Below are 14,085 nucleotides of genomic sequence, written 5' to 3' on the forward strand. Positions count from 1 at the left end.
CTCATGGCTCTGAGGATTACCCATAATACCCCGCTCTTTCTAGGTGAAGACAATACAACTTTTTACCAGCAGATGGTGCATTTTAGCAGGATTTAACCCGAACCATTTTAACTATGTTACACGTGCATAAAAGATTCATGGCAACAATCCAGGTTTGTTTCTGAAGAGGGAATAACATCATATAACATGATGTAAACCTTAAATGATTTTGCATAACACTGCCCCTTTAATAAATGGGGGGAAAATAATCAGATTTTTAGACCTGATGAAGTTTGACTTACAGAAGCACCCTAAAGCAAATTATAAATATTGGTGTTAAATGTGATGTCAAAAAATGACATTAATAAAACTGAAAGGAATTTAATTAATAGTGAATGTAAATTGAAGCCTTTCTGTACGACAAGATGTGACTTTTAGAACGTCAGTCTCTACATGTTTAGCCTTTCGCTACCAAAATCCAACATCTAGAAAATGTTGTTCATTGTGTTTCATCTGTATGTTATATCTCATTGACATGCACGTTGTACAGGAAGTGGAGCGCCTGGTGAGTCGGTTGTTACGACTTACAAAGCTGCGTCTTTACCAAAGTGACAGGAGGGATATCTGCTGCTGCTCAACACTTCATTTCTTTTCATTTCCTTCACAGAGCTCAAAAATACAGTTTTCTTTAACAAACAAGCAATGACACTTAAACCGCTAGTGAAAGAGGCAATATTAGAAATATTCAAAAGGTTGATGTGGAAACGTTGTTCAGGCGCTCGTTTAACTTGCTTTGTGTCGTTTCTCCGTCCAGGCTTAAGATGACAAGCATCCGTTACAAAAAGCTTTTTGAGAACAGAAAATGGTTTTGTTTGGTTTGTGTTGCTCACATTGAACATAATTTGTGTGTGTGTGTGTGTGTGTGTGTGTGTGTGTGTGTGTGTGTGTGTGTGTGTGTGTGTGTGTGTGTGTGTGTGTGCGTTGGTAAATGTGGTTTAGCAGGACATTTCGTCAGAATACACACAACACTAGCAGGACATTTTGAATTAACGGGACAGGAGCGGTGTCCTGCTAATTTTGACAAAAATCTAAAAGCGTAGAAAGGTTTCTATTGGTCTAATAACCCCAAAAATGCAAAAAAAACGAGATGTCCGGTTAATACACATAAACCTGATTTTGTGTATAATCTGTGTATCACCACAGCGCCCCCTATGGCAGGTTTGTGTAATAGCAGGACCTCATGAATATTCACACAACCTCTCATTCTGATTGGTTGTCTGCCGGAAGGTCCTGCTAATTACTACAGTGTCTTTCTAATTCACGTGTCGCTGTTTACACACATGAATTGTGTGTAAATTGCCAACTCTTACACTGGGGATGAGATGGCAATATGATTACTCTGTGCTATAAGACTGAATATTTTATAAAGATTAGTTGGATGCCTAAACCCAACCTTGGAATGTATGTGGCACCTAAAAATATACAGAAATTAATATATATTTTGATCAAATTTTGTTTAATTAAAATATTATGAATAATAAATGTGTGGAATAAGTGCATGGATTAAAATAAATATAAACCATAATAAAGCAATTTTTTTCACCAAACTATTCCACTGCTAACAGTTTGTTGATTCTGGTCTGCTCTGCATCCCCAGAACCAAGCATTTTGAAGCAGAATTTAGCTTCAATGTACCACAAATCTTGAATAAACTTCCAGAAAACTGCAACACAGTTGAATTCCTTTAAATCAAGGCTAAAACCACACCAATTTACAGTTGTTTCTGAATCTTAATCATTGGTAGATGTATCAATATATTTTATGTATATGATTTTAATTTTGATTTTACTTTGAATTTAATTTCTTTTTTCTTTTTATGGTGAATGTATGTTATTTTTATTACTTTTTAGTTCTTTGATGTAAAGCACTTTGGCCTTGTGGCTGAAATATGCTATACAAATAAAATTGACTTGTCAGCAGTTTTCAGATCTTGCCAAAGAATCTCTGCTGAGTTTATGTCTAGACTTTGACTTTGCCTTTCTAAAACATAAATATGTTTTTATTTAAACCATTCCATTGTAGATCTGGCTTTATGTTTAGGGTAGTTGTCCTTCTGGAAGGTGAACCTCTGCCCCAGCCTCAAGTCTTTTGCAGACTTCAGGTTCAGGTGTGTTCAGGTTTTCTTCCAAGATTATCCTGTATTTGGCTTAGTCCATCTTACAATCAACTCTAACAATTTTCCCTGTACCTGAAGAAAAGAAGCACCCTCAGAGCAAGATGCTGCCACCACCATGTTTGTCAGTGGGGAAGGTGTGTTCAGATTGATGTGCAGTGTTTGTTCTCCACCACAATTAGTGCTTTGCATTTTTGCCAAAAAGTTCATTTTGGTCTTGTCTTATCATTTTTGCTGTATCCCAATTTAGCTTTTGGCAAACTGCAACTTCTCATAGTTATAGGGACTTCTTATAGTTTTCTTTATACCATGGCTTTTCTATTGCCACTCTTCCATAAAACCACATTTTTGCAGTGCATGACTAAGTTATAATGTGGACAGATTCCCCCACCTGAGGTGTGGATATCTCTGCATTTCATCCAGATCCACCATGAGCCTCTTGGCTGTATCTCTGATCAGTGCTCTTCTTGCTCAGCCTGTAAGTTTAGGTGGATGACCTTTTCTTGGTAGGTTCACAGCTGTGTGATTTGCTCTTTCCATTTCCAGATGATTAATGGAACAGTACTCTGTGAGATGGCCTAAGCCTGCTTTAAGCTTCTCCACAACTTTATCCCTGTCCTGTCTGGTGTGTTCCTTGGACTTCATGCTGTTTGTTCCCCAATATTCTCTTAGCCAACTTTTGTGGCAGTCATAGAGTTGAATTTTTTACCATTAGCAGTCAACTTCTGAAGACAATTGGTTGCATTCAGGGGACGGGGGCTGAATACTGGACTTTTAGCTTTTATTTTCCATAAAATTCTGTGAAAATATATTTGCAGTTGTGACAAAATATGGAAAAGTTCAAGGGCTATGGATACTTTTGCAAGCCACTGTACTTACAAATAGTAAGGCAAGTCCAATGACAGAAACAAGGTCCAGACAATCAACAGGTATGCACTGACAGCTCCATTTGACAAAGTCTTAGACTGAACCACAGCACAGAGGCAGTATTCATGATGGCACATAAGCAGGTCCCTAGAACCAGAGCAATAACGACCCAGATTTGTAATACCAAGCAAGATATTCAGTGAATGCTATGCAATGAGTCCCCTGAGACAATCTAGTAGCTAACACCAGGATGCAAGATGGTAGCATGATAAGAATACATGGAACGCCACAACCAAGTACCCAGAATAGTGTGAAGAAACATCTGAAGGGAATATAACCTTGAACACACCTCTTTAAAATGGGAAATGCCACACAAGGTGGTAGAAAACGAACAAGCTAAGATTCTGTGGGCCTTCCATATACAGGAAGACAAAACAGGAAAAGCAAACCAACTGAACATGGTGATCATTGAGCAGCAGAGCAAAGCAGTTGTTATGATGTAGCTATCCTGAATGAACAGAAGGTACAGAAAAAAACTAGAGAAATACCAAAGACTAAAAAGAACCATCATCCTCCTAGAACCTGAGAAAAAATTTGTCCACATAAGTGGATGACTTATTTTGGACTGTCTAGTCCACAATACTAAATTTTGCTCTAGATGGGGTCTGGTGTCCACACGTTAGGCCATTATTTTAAGACTTAGTGGTGGTGGAAGATTATAACACATTACAGGTTAGACTCAAGATGTCCAGTGTTTCTTTTGTTGTGTAAGTTTACAAAAGTTAGCAACTGTATAGCTTTACCATGGTGCTAAACATGGTGATTTAAAATGAATAAGTATTTTTCTGAGAAAAATGATGTCCAGATATCATGTAAAAAGATAATTCTTTGTTTTTGCAATCATTAGGTCCCAATCAACCCAAATATCAGACGAATTAATAATGCATGCCATGCAAGAGTTTGGGTCTTAGGTGGTTACAAAGAATGTGGAAGTTGAAGTCAACAGTAGTGCCTGTGGTCACTGAAACCCTCAGGGTAATGACCCCTAAACTGGAAGAGTGACTCAAACAAATACCTGGAGATACATCAGACCTCTTGATACAGAGAAGCACACCTTTGGGAACTGCTAATATACTGTGAAGACCACTCACGCTCCAAGGCTTGTGGTAGAGGACCCAAGCTTTTTTTTAAATTTAATTTCCCTTTTAGGATCAATAAAGTATTTTTGAATTTGAAAGAAGGGATAACCAGTCATGGAGTAATACAGAATTACAAATATAAAAATAAAAAGCATTTATTTAAAAAATATTTAAAGTGCCAAAAATATCATGATTACTTATGTTACTGTTAGCACAAAACTTTTAAAATGTATATTTTGTCGTTATCTCAATGTCGCTACTCTGCATACATGTAGATTGTCTAGGTAGTCTAAATTGTCTATTGGCAGGTACATCAGCCAACCTTTTTCTGCAGGTGTTGTGTCTGCCATTAGACAACAGTTTATGTTGGATCTTTTTATGATAGTGTTTGGAACTGCCCTGCTGCTGAAATGTGCTATACAAATAAACATGATTAATTGATTGAACAGAAATGATTAAAAGAAGTGACAACATTGCTGGTGGGAGATACCATCTAACTGTTGCCTCTTAAATAAAGAAAAATGTATGATAAACTATTTAACTTTGAAATATTGAATGAAAGTTACAAAATATTACTCAAATAGTTTTTTCTTGTTCCTGGAAAAAAATCAGACCTTGTGTGCTTCAGAAACAAAATGGAATTCTCCTTTTGTTGTATCCCTCCTCCTCTATCAACTTGGTACAATCCTACAAGTCCAGGTGCAAGCCATTAGTATTCATTTAACTTGTTTCATTTGTTTTGCGTGGAGAAAGAGGTAAGACTCATACAGAATCTCTTAAGACATTTAAGTACATATAGTTTAGTAATTTTGCAGAATGTTGTAGGTTACTTGATGCTTGGATACACCAAAGCATCTGATTTGCAGCAGTTTAGCTAGTAATTACCAACCATGTTAGCCAGTGTACCAGAGTTTAAAGGGAAGGTGGCTCACTCCAGAATTAGATAAAACTGTATTTGGTCATTTTCTGTACATCAGTGAGTGATATTGTTTCACAGGCACAAATTATCCTAGATAGTAATCATTAGTATTAAGATGATGTTTTAATTTTTTTAAGATTTTGAGAACCTGTCAATAGAAAGTCAATTATGTAGAACTGTGTACTTCAGTACATCATTTTCGCATAAAATAACACCAAATCATATTATGTACAGCAGGGGTGTCAAACTCAAGGTCTTGAGGGCTGGTGTCCAGCAACATTTAGATGTGTTTCTGATGTCACATGGCTGGATCAGATGGGATGGTCATCAACTTGACTGCACTGAGAAGCTATTTCAGTAATATACTTAAGGTGTTTTAGACCAGACAGACATGTAAAAGTTGCAGTACACTGGCCCAGGAGGCCTGGAGTTTGACACCCCTGGTGTACAGTATCATGTTGTTACTCAGCAACACATTCTCTGATCTTTGCAGAAGATGTCAGCAAAGAGGTCTCAGAGAGCAAACATGATTCCAATTGTTATTGCTCCTTAGGTGAAGATAAAGAAGGATTTGATGTAAAATACCCCAATTCATTTAAAGGTGAGTTGTGACTTTATTATGCATAGGATTCCAGTGTTTATTAAAGGATTGTTTTTTCCTTTGTTTTGCTTTTTCACTTTTAAACTATTTTTATACTACACATTATTAGCATAGATCATGTTCGATGATCATTATAATCAGAATACCTTTCTTTTTCCAAAGGAGACAAGCAACTGCTCAAAATACAAAAGCTTATATTATATATATATATATATATATATATATATATATATATATATATATATATATATATATATGAGGACTGAGTTTTGAAATTACAATTACAAAATAATGAGTTGCATTCAGTTGACAAAAAATGTTTAAGTAACCACAGAAAGACATACAATTAGATCAATTGACTGATTTTGAAAAATGTTCATTTCATTTGCTACTATTTGATATATCTGCATTGTTTAAAGTTTATCCTACTTATTATGTGTACCTACAGGTAGAGGTGTGTTCAGCTAAAGGTGCTTTGCTCATACAGTTGGTGGACTTTATTTATGGAATAATTCAGTGTACATCCCTTCATTTCAGATTTCCAAAGTTGAACTGTCAGGCTGGTGATGTGGACATGCGGATCCTGTTCAACCAACCCTCCAGAGGTAATTTTGGTCTCCAACGACCAACTTATTCTCTAAAATAAAGTAATTGAAATGATATTAAATATTGTTCAAACACACATGTGTTGTGTAATACTAGATATGTTAGCTGCATAAAAAGGAGGACTGAGTTTTGGAATGACAAATATAGAAGAATGAAAATTACATTTAGAAGCGCACATACACACAGGTCCTGTGTAATACTCAAAATGTAAGGTGCAGGAATAGGGAGGACTGAGTTTTGAAATTACAAGTATAGAAGAATGAAAGTTACATTGAGGAGCACACATACACACAGGTCCTGTGTAGTACTCAAAATGTAAGGTGCAGGAATAGGGAGGACTGTTTTCTACATTGGGAACAAACTCACATATAGTGAGTGTTCTTTACATTTCAGATTTCTAAAGATGAACTGTGTCAGGCTGGTGGCGTGGATGCATGCGGATTCTGTTCAACCAACCCTTGCAGAGGTAATTTTGGTCTCCATCGACCAACTTATTCTCTAAAATAAAGTAATTGAAATCATATTAAGTACTGTTCAAACACATAGGTGTTGTGTAATACTAAATATGTTAGCTGGATTAAAAGGGAGGACTGAGTTTTGAAATTACAAGTATAGAAGAATGAAAATTACATTTAGAAGCACACATACACACAGGTCCTGTGTAATACTCAAAATGTAAGGTGCAGGAATAGGGAGGACTGAGTTTTGAAATTACAGGTACAGAAGAATGAAAGTTACATTGAGGAGCACACATACACACAGGTCCTGTGTAATACTCAAAATGTAAGGTGCAGGAATAGGGAGGACTGTTTTCTACATTGGGAACAAACTCACATTTAGTGAGTGTTCTTTACATTTCAGATTTCCAAAGATGAACTGTGTCAGGCTGGTGACGTGGATGCATGCGGATTCTGTTCAACCAACCCTTGCAGAGGTAATTTTGGTCTCCATCGACCAACTTGTTTTCTAAGATAAAGTCTTTGAAATGATATTAAGTACCAGTGGTCCCCATCCTTTTTATCACCGCGGACCGGTGAAGACTTGGCCATTTTTCTGTGGCTCGGGTTCTTCTTTTTTACCCCGAATTTCCCCTTACAACAATCTTAGAACGTTGCTTGCGATAATCGTAACCGTTCATCCTGCCATCTATGGCATGCTAAGACTGATCGCATCCAGTCGTTGGAACATTGGGACTGCTCCGATCTAAAATCGGGCATATTCTCACAGCTTGTAGGGTTTTCCTAGATTGGGAGCTAGAACTCAACCTGTTCAATTTGACAGGCAGCCAATCAGAAAGCGCTGTGACGTAGCTCATGGAGGGGAATCCCAAACAGCTGAGCTGACATGCCCAAAATGAGTCCGGTGGACATCGGAGATATGTGGAAACAGCATGAATGTTTATTCAGCATTTCGTACAAAGAATATCCACAGAAATGATGACAAGTGGAGTTGGAGCAAAATTGCTACCACAGTTGATAAACCCGGTAACTTTTCAGCTATCCATCATTAAATTAACGTGACACAAGGCTATTCATTCAGTCAAGGCTTGATGCTTACACTAGCTATATGCATTGTAGGTAGATTGTAGTTGTGACATCATTTTGTACTAAAGCCTGCTCACATGGCAAGATTTGCTCCTGTTATGTGGCTGGACACACAAACCTGTTGTACTTTTATCAGCTCTGTGGTCACAGAATTTGGAAAATCGTCTGACAATCCTAAAATCTTGCCGTGTGAACCACACTTAAGACTTACAAGCTATACTCCTTGTTTCTCGTCTCGATCACTGCCATAATGCTCTCTGACTCTAGTCGCTATGCTAACGTTCACACATCCCTTCAATATAAGATTTGAAAATGCCACAAAAACAAATATTTATTTTCATGAAAATTTTAACTTACGAAAATGACAAATTAATGGGAGTCCTGAGCTTGTTTCTCTGCAATGAGATGATCCCACCTTGGAAACGATGACACACAATGCAGAGGGTGTAATGGCAAAGCAGTTTGAAGCTCCATTGCCTCATTTGTAAGCCGGTACATATTATGCAGAGTGGGCTTGGAACATGGGAGTCACCTACAAGTCCAGGATAAATCCACTCTCCTGTCTCTGGTCCTTTTCCCCTTTTCCAAAGAAACTTTCCAAACATATCGCTTTCTTACTCATTGTGGGCTCAATGTTAGTGAGCAAGACATAACCGAGAGAATCCGGTTAAAGGGTTTTCAAAATAAACGATCCTCCATACTCAGACAATATGTAACACGAAAATATTTTTCTTGTGCGGCCCGGTACCAATTGGTTCACGGACTGGTACTGATCTGCGGCCTGTGGTTGGGGATGACTGTTAAGTATGGTTCAAACACACAGGTCTTGTGTAATACTTGATATGTAAGCTGCATAAAAAGGGAGGACTGAGTTTTGAAATTACATGTACAAAAGAATGAAAGTTACATTTAGAAACGCACATACACACAGGTCCAGTGTAATACTCAAAATGTAAGGTGCTGGAATAAGGAGGACTACGTTTTGAAATTACAAGTACAGAAGAATGAAAGCTGTTTTAGAAGCAATCATACACACAGGTCCTGTGTAATACTCAAAATGTAAGGAGCAGGAATAGGGAGGACTGTTTTCTAAATTGGGAACAAACTCATATTCAGTGAGTGTTCTTTATATTTCAGATTTCCAAAGATGAACCGTGTCAGGCTGGTGACGTGGATTCAGGCGGGTCCTGTTCAATCAACCATCCAGAGGTAATTTTGGTCTCCAACGACCAACTTATTTTCTAAAATACAGTTTTTGATATGATGTTAAGTACAGTTCAAACACACAAGTCTTGCGTAACACTTGATATGTAAGCTGCATAAAAGGAGAGAACTGAGGTTTGAAATTACAAGTACAAAAGAATGAAAGCTACATTTAGAAGCGCACATACACACAGGTCCTGTGTAATACTCAAAATGTAAGGTGCAGGAATAGGGAGGACTGAGTATTGAAATTACAAGTACAGAAAAATGAAAGTCACATTTAGGAGTGCACATACACACTGGTCTTGTGTAATACTCATCATGTAAGTTGCAGAAATTTGGAAACCTGAATTTTGAAATTACAGGTTGAAAAGAATGAAAATGACATTTAGAAACGCACATACACACAGGTTCTGTGTAATACTCAAAATATAAGGTGCAGGAATAGTGAGGACTGAGTATTGAAATTACAAGTACAGAAGAATGAAAGTCACATTTAGGAGTGCACATACACACTGGTCTTGTGTAATACTCATCATGTAAGTTGCAGAAATTTGGAAACCTGAATTTTGAAATTACAGGTAGAAAAGAATGAAAATGACATTTAGAAACGCACATACACACAGGTCCAGTGTAATACTCAAAATGTAAGGAGCAGGAATAGGGAGGACTGTTTTCTAAATTGGGAACAAACTCATATTCAGTGAGTGTTCTTTATATTTCAGATTTCCAAAGATGAACCGTGTCAGGCTGGTGACGTGGATTCAGGCGGGTCCTGTTCAATCAACCATCCAGAGGTAATTTTGGTCTCCAACGACCAACTTATTTTCTAAAATACAGTTTTTGATATGATGTTAAGTACTGTTCAAACACACAAGTCTTGCGTAACACTTGATATGTAAGCTGCATAAAAGGAGAGAACTGAGGTTTGAAATTACAAGTACAAAAGAATGAAAGCTACATTTAGAAGCGCACATACACACAGGTCCTGTGTAATACTCAAAATATAAGGTGCAGGAATAGTGAGGACTGAGTATTGAAATTACAAGTACAGAAAAATGAAAGTCACATTTAGGAGTGCACATACACACTGGTCTTGTGTAATACTCATCATGTAAGTTGCAGAAATTTGGAAACCTGAATTTTGAAATTACAGGTAGAAAAGAATGAAAATTACATTAAGAAACGCACATACACACAGGTCCTGTGTAATACTCAAAATATAAGGTGCAGGAATAGTGAGGACTGAGTATTGAAATTACAAGTACAGAAAAATGAAAGTCACATTTAGGAGTGCACATACACACAGGTCTTATGTAATACTCATCATGTAAGTTGCAGAAATTTGGAAACCTGAATTTTGAAATTACAGGTTGAAAAGAATGAAAATTACATTTAGAAACGCACATACACACGGGTCCTGTGTAGTACTCAAAATATAAGGTGCAGGAATAGGGAGGACTGAGTTTTGAAATTACAAGTATATAAGAATGAAAGTTACATTGAGGAGCACACATACACACAGGTCCTGTGTAATACTCAAAATGTAAGGTGCAGGAATAGGGAGGACTGTTCTCTACATTGGCAACAAACTCACATTTAGTGAGTGTTCATTACATTTCAGATTTCCAAAGATGAACTGTGTCAGGCTGGTGACGTGGATGTATGCGGATCCTGTTCAACCAACCCTCCAGAGGTAATTTTAGTCTCCGACAACCAACTTTGTTTCTTATATAAAGTCATTGAAATAATATTAAGTACTATTCAAACACACTGGTCTTGTGTAATACTCATCATGTAAGGTGCAGAAATTTGGAGGACTGAGTTTTGAAATTACATGTAGAAAAGAATGAAAGTTAAGTTCAGACACATGGATCCTCTGTAATAAACTGGATAGGTTCATACATTAGGTGGACATTGTTTTATTTTTAGAAACAATCATTCAGTGTGTATACCTTCATTTTAGCTCTCCATAGAGATGCCTTGTCAGGCTGCTGAGTTGGATGCATGCAAATTATTTTCTGGCAACTCACCTGACATAAGTTTTATCTCAATGACCTTTTTATTTTCTAAAAAAGTCATGAGAATACTAAGTACTGTTCAAACACATGGTTATTACGATTCAAAACAATTAATCATAACAATTCATTGGTTTTGATACCTACACAAGTGTCAGGATAAAATTATTATTTTAAGATTACACTTTTTTGGTTAACAGTGGTTAACTGTGTGTGAGATCATGATATCATCCATGATGAAATGTCAAGTTTAGAAAAATGTTTTATGTGAAGGACTGTTTTCACCTCTGAAATGGAGTGGTGTGTGATGTAAAGGTCATTTTTTTGAGAATGGGAATTGGGTTCATCTTTTGAATATGATCTTCCATGTCTAGTTGTGCTGTATGTTGAAATTGAGTCATAGTGCAGCACTGACTTTTTAAATACTTATGCTACCTCCCTTTGTCAATTCTTACTTTTCTCTGTCTAGTTTGCAACCAGTCCCTGCACAAAATGTGTTATTGTAAATAAAAGGAGGACATCACTGGTAAGCTTTTAGTAGAAATATTCTTGCTGAAACGCTTTCAATGTATACAAAATATGTTTTTAATCAACAGGTCTGTCCAGAACAAAGTTCAAGTGAAGCGATATCATCAGAAGAGGAGTATGCTCCTGATTCCGTAGATGATTCAGACATCTCATGGGATGACAAATGCACTCCACAGAAATATGGACTAGTTATAGTCCATATTTCCATTTTTGGACTTCTTAATGCACATAAATTTTATGTTTTTTGTATGTGTATGCCATGGTCCTGATAAATAAAATTGGCCCTGACAATTACTGTTGGTGTCATGGGCGGAGCCAAGCACCTCATTATCGTTTGTCCTTTTAATACAGCATTGGGTCACATTCTTGTATTTTGAGTTCTGAAGTGTGTATCTAAATTTTTAAGTGAGATCTATGTTGTGTAGCTCTAACAAGATTTTTGACAACTTACTACGTCTTTCTAGCATAAGTGGAAAGGGGTGTCCGTTTAGTGTTGCAAAAAACTGGTTTGAAAAAAGTGTCCTGCTAGTACACCAAAACCAGTAGGGGTGTGTGTGTGTGTGTGTGTGTGTGTGTGTGTGTGTGTGTGTGCGCACGCGTTGGGGTCGGCTGGAAACCTGATGGTAGTGAAAACTGAAATGATTAAAAAGTGAGAGCAAAAGTTGCATTAAATGGGACCTATTATGAAAATAATTATCTTCCTAATTTTTATACTTCCATTTGGGTTTCTACTGCTTCAAAAAACAACCCGAGTGTTTTTTTTGGACAAGTTAAAAAATGTTTTTTCTATATGTGGAAAATGAACCGTTTTGAAAACCTTCAGATTGTAATGTCACAAATCAGCAAGCACTGCCCGTTACCTAGCAACCCCAGAAAAGCCCAGCCCGTTACCTAGCAACGCAAGCAACGCCCAGCCTGTTTCATATCCTGACCTGTACAGGGAAGGCCACCTTTAAATAGACAAGAATGTTAAAACACAGTTTAAAAGCCTAAATCAGATTAACTGAGGGCTTTTACAAAGAAAATCATCCCCTGAAGTTTGTTTTATTTTTGTTTTTCTGCTTATAAAATAATATACATTTCCTCTCCATTTACTTAGTCTAAAAAAAAAAAAACATCTTGACATTTTAGAGTTATCTTGTCCAGAGTCAAATGACCACAGCATCTACATTTAATAGGATCTGGAACAAACAGTCTGTAGTATTAAATTGTAAACCATTGCTGGAGTAAATATATATCCACTAATCTGACCCGGGGTGAGACCATAATCTCCACGGGAAGATCAATAGGATTCTCACCTCCAGGCATGGAGGCAGGAAGCAGACGGAAAGCTGGCCCGGCTGTGTCTGGATAACATTTCACACAAAGCTAAGCTCAGATAATCATCTGATAAACTCGAGTTTTATTCCTAATCCATGTGTGTAGCAATGGTTAGGAAAAACTGGCACCAGAAGCAAAACGCTGCACTTCAAAAATGTAGGTTCTCTAGGCTAAGTGTAAAGTTTAGTGGTTTGTAAACATTTTTCATCAAGTAATGGATTACTCCCATAAATTCACCACACTGTGAATTTATAATCCCATAGTATATAGTGCATCCCACATGCACTATACGAAACAGGTTGTTACCAAATCTACATATAATATACAGTTCAAAAATAGGACTTGTTCCTCTTTTCCTCTTCTTTATGCCTTTTGTAAAATGTTTCTTTTTTCCCCAATATGTGAGCTTATAAGGAACGACAGGAGACGGTGCGACAGCAGCCTAAAGGAACGTGCTCACAAATAGATGTGCGTAGTACTACGTGTGTGACTGACTTAATGAGATACCAGCCATCAAAGTGTAAATGAACAGTTTATTAATGCAGCTTTCACCATGTTGTTGTTGTTGTACACTTTGCTATAAAAAAGTATTTTCGCCTTACAGGTTTCTCTTGTGTTCACTTTCTTTGTCACATTGAAGTGTTTGAAACCATCAAATGCATTTTAATAACAAAATAACCTGAGTAAACGCAAAACACAGACTTGTGTGAAAATATAATCAGCCCACTTGTTAAATTACAGAAACTTATTATCCTGCAGAATAAAGAAATTACTAAAACAAAACATGTCTGACACAATAAAGTAGGATAAAGCAACACATGATCTTCAGATCTAAAGAAATTAAACGAGAATCAAATTCACTGACACCTAGAAAGGCTTACAGGACCATTTATAAGGCTTTGAAGCAAAGGTTAGCTATTATACATGAATGGAGAAAATATGGCACAGTAGGTCAGGATTTCTGAAAAGATTTTTACCAGTCAGACGTGGTGGTGGTGAGGAAATGGTCTTCAGGATCTGGACAGCTTTCTGTCCGTCCACAGCATGACATCTTGATTTGCAGCTGCGTTTCCATTACAACTGTTTCCACTAATGTTGAAAAAACACAATTTTGTAATTTCTGTGTTTCCGTTAAATGAGAAACATGATTAAAATCACACCTGAATAAGTTTAACACAATGCTATCAA

At 37.0% G+C, this 14,085-nt stretch overlaps 1 long non-coding RNA gene across 3 annotated transcripts; it reads left to right on the forward strand.

Annotated features, from left to right (window-relative positions):
* The first annotated feature begins 7,844 nt into the window (after positions 1–7,844).
* Positions 7,845–11,902, forward strand: LOC145552770 (uncharacterized). 3 transcript variants are annotated; one of them, XR_014088868.1, is made up of 5 exons: positions 7,845–9,037; positions 9,757–9,828; positions 10,656–10,727; positions 11,519–11,575; positions 11,646–11,902. It is a non-coding gene; the product is annotated as an uncharacterized LOC145552770 (long non-coding RNA). The 3 variants fall into 3 exon arrangements; XR_014088866.1 differs by lacking the exon at positions 11,519–11,575; XR_014088867.1 differs by having other exon boundaries at positions 7,846–9,037; positions 11,519–11,902.
* The last annotated feature ends 2,183 nt before the right edge of the window (positions 11,903–14,085 follow it).

This window comes from Poecilia reticulata, chromosome 1 (assembly GCF_904066995.2).
Source record: "Poecilia reticulata chromosome 1, P_reticulata-male-v2, whole genome shotgun sequence".
NCBI classification, from domain to species: Eukaryota; Metazoa; Chordata; class Actinopteri; order Cyprinodontiformes; family Poeciliidae; genus Poecilia; species Poecilia reticulata.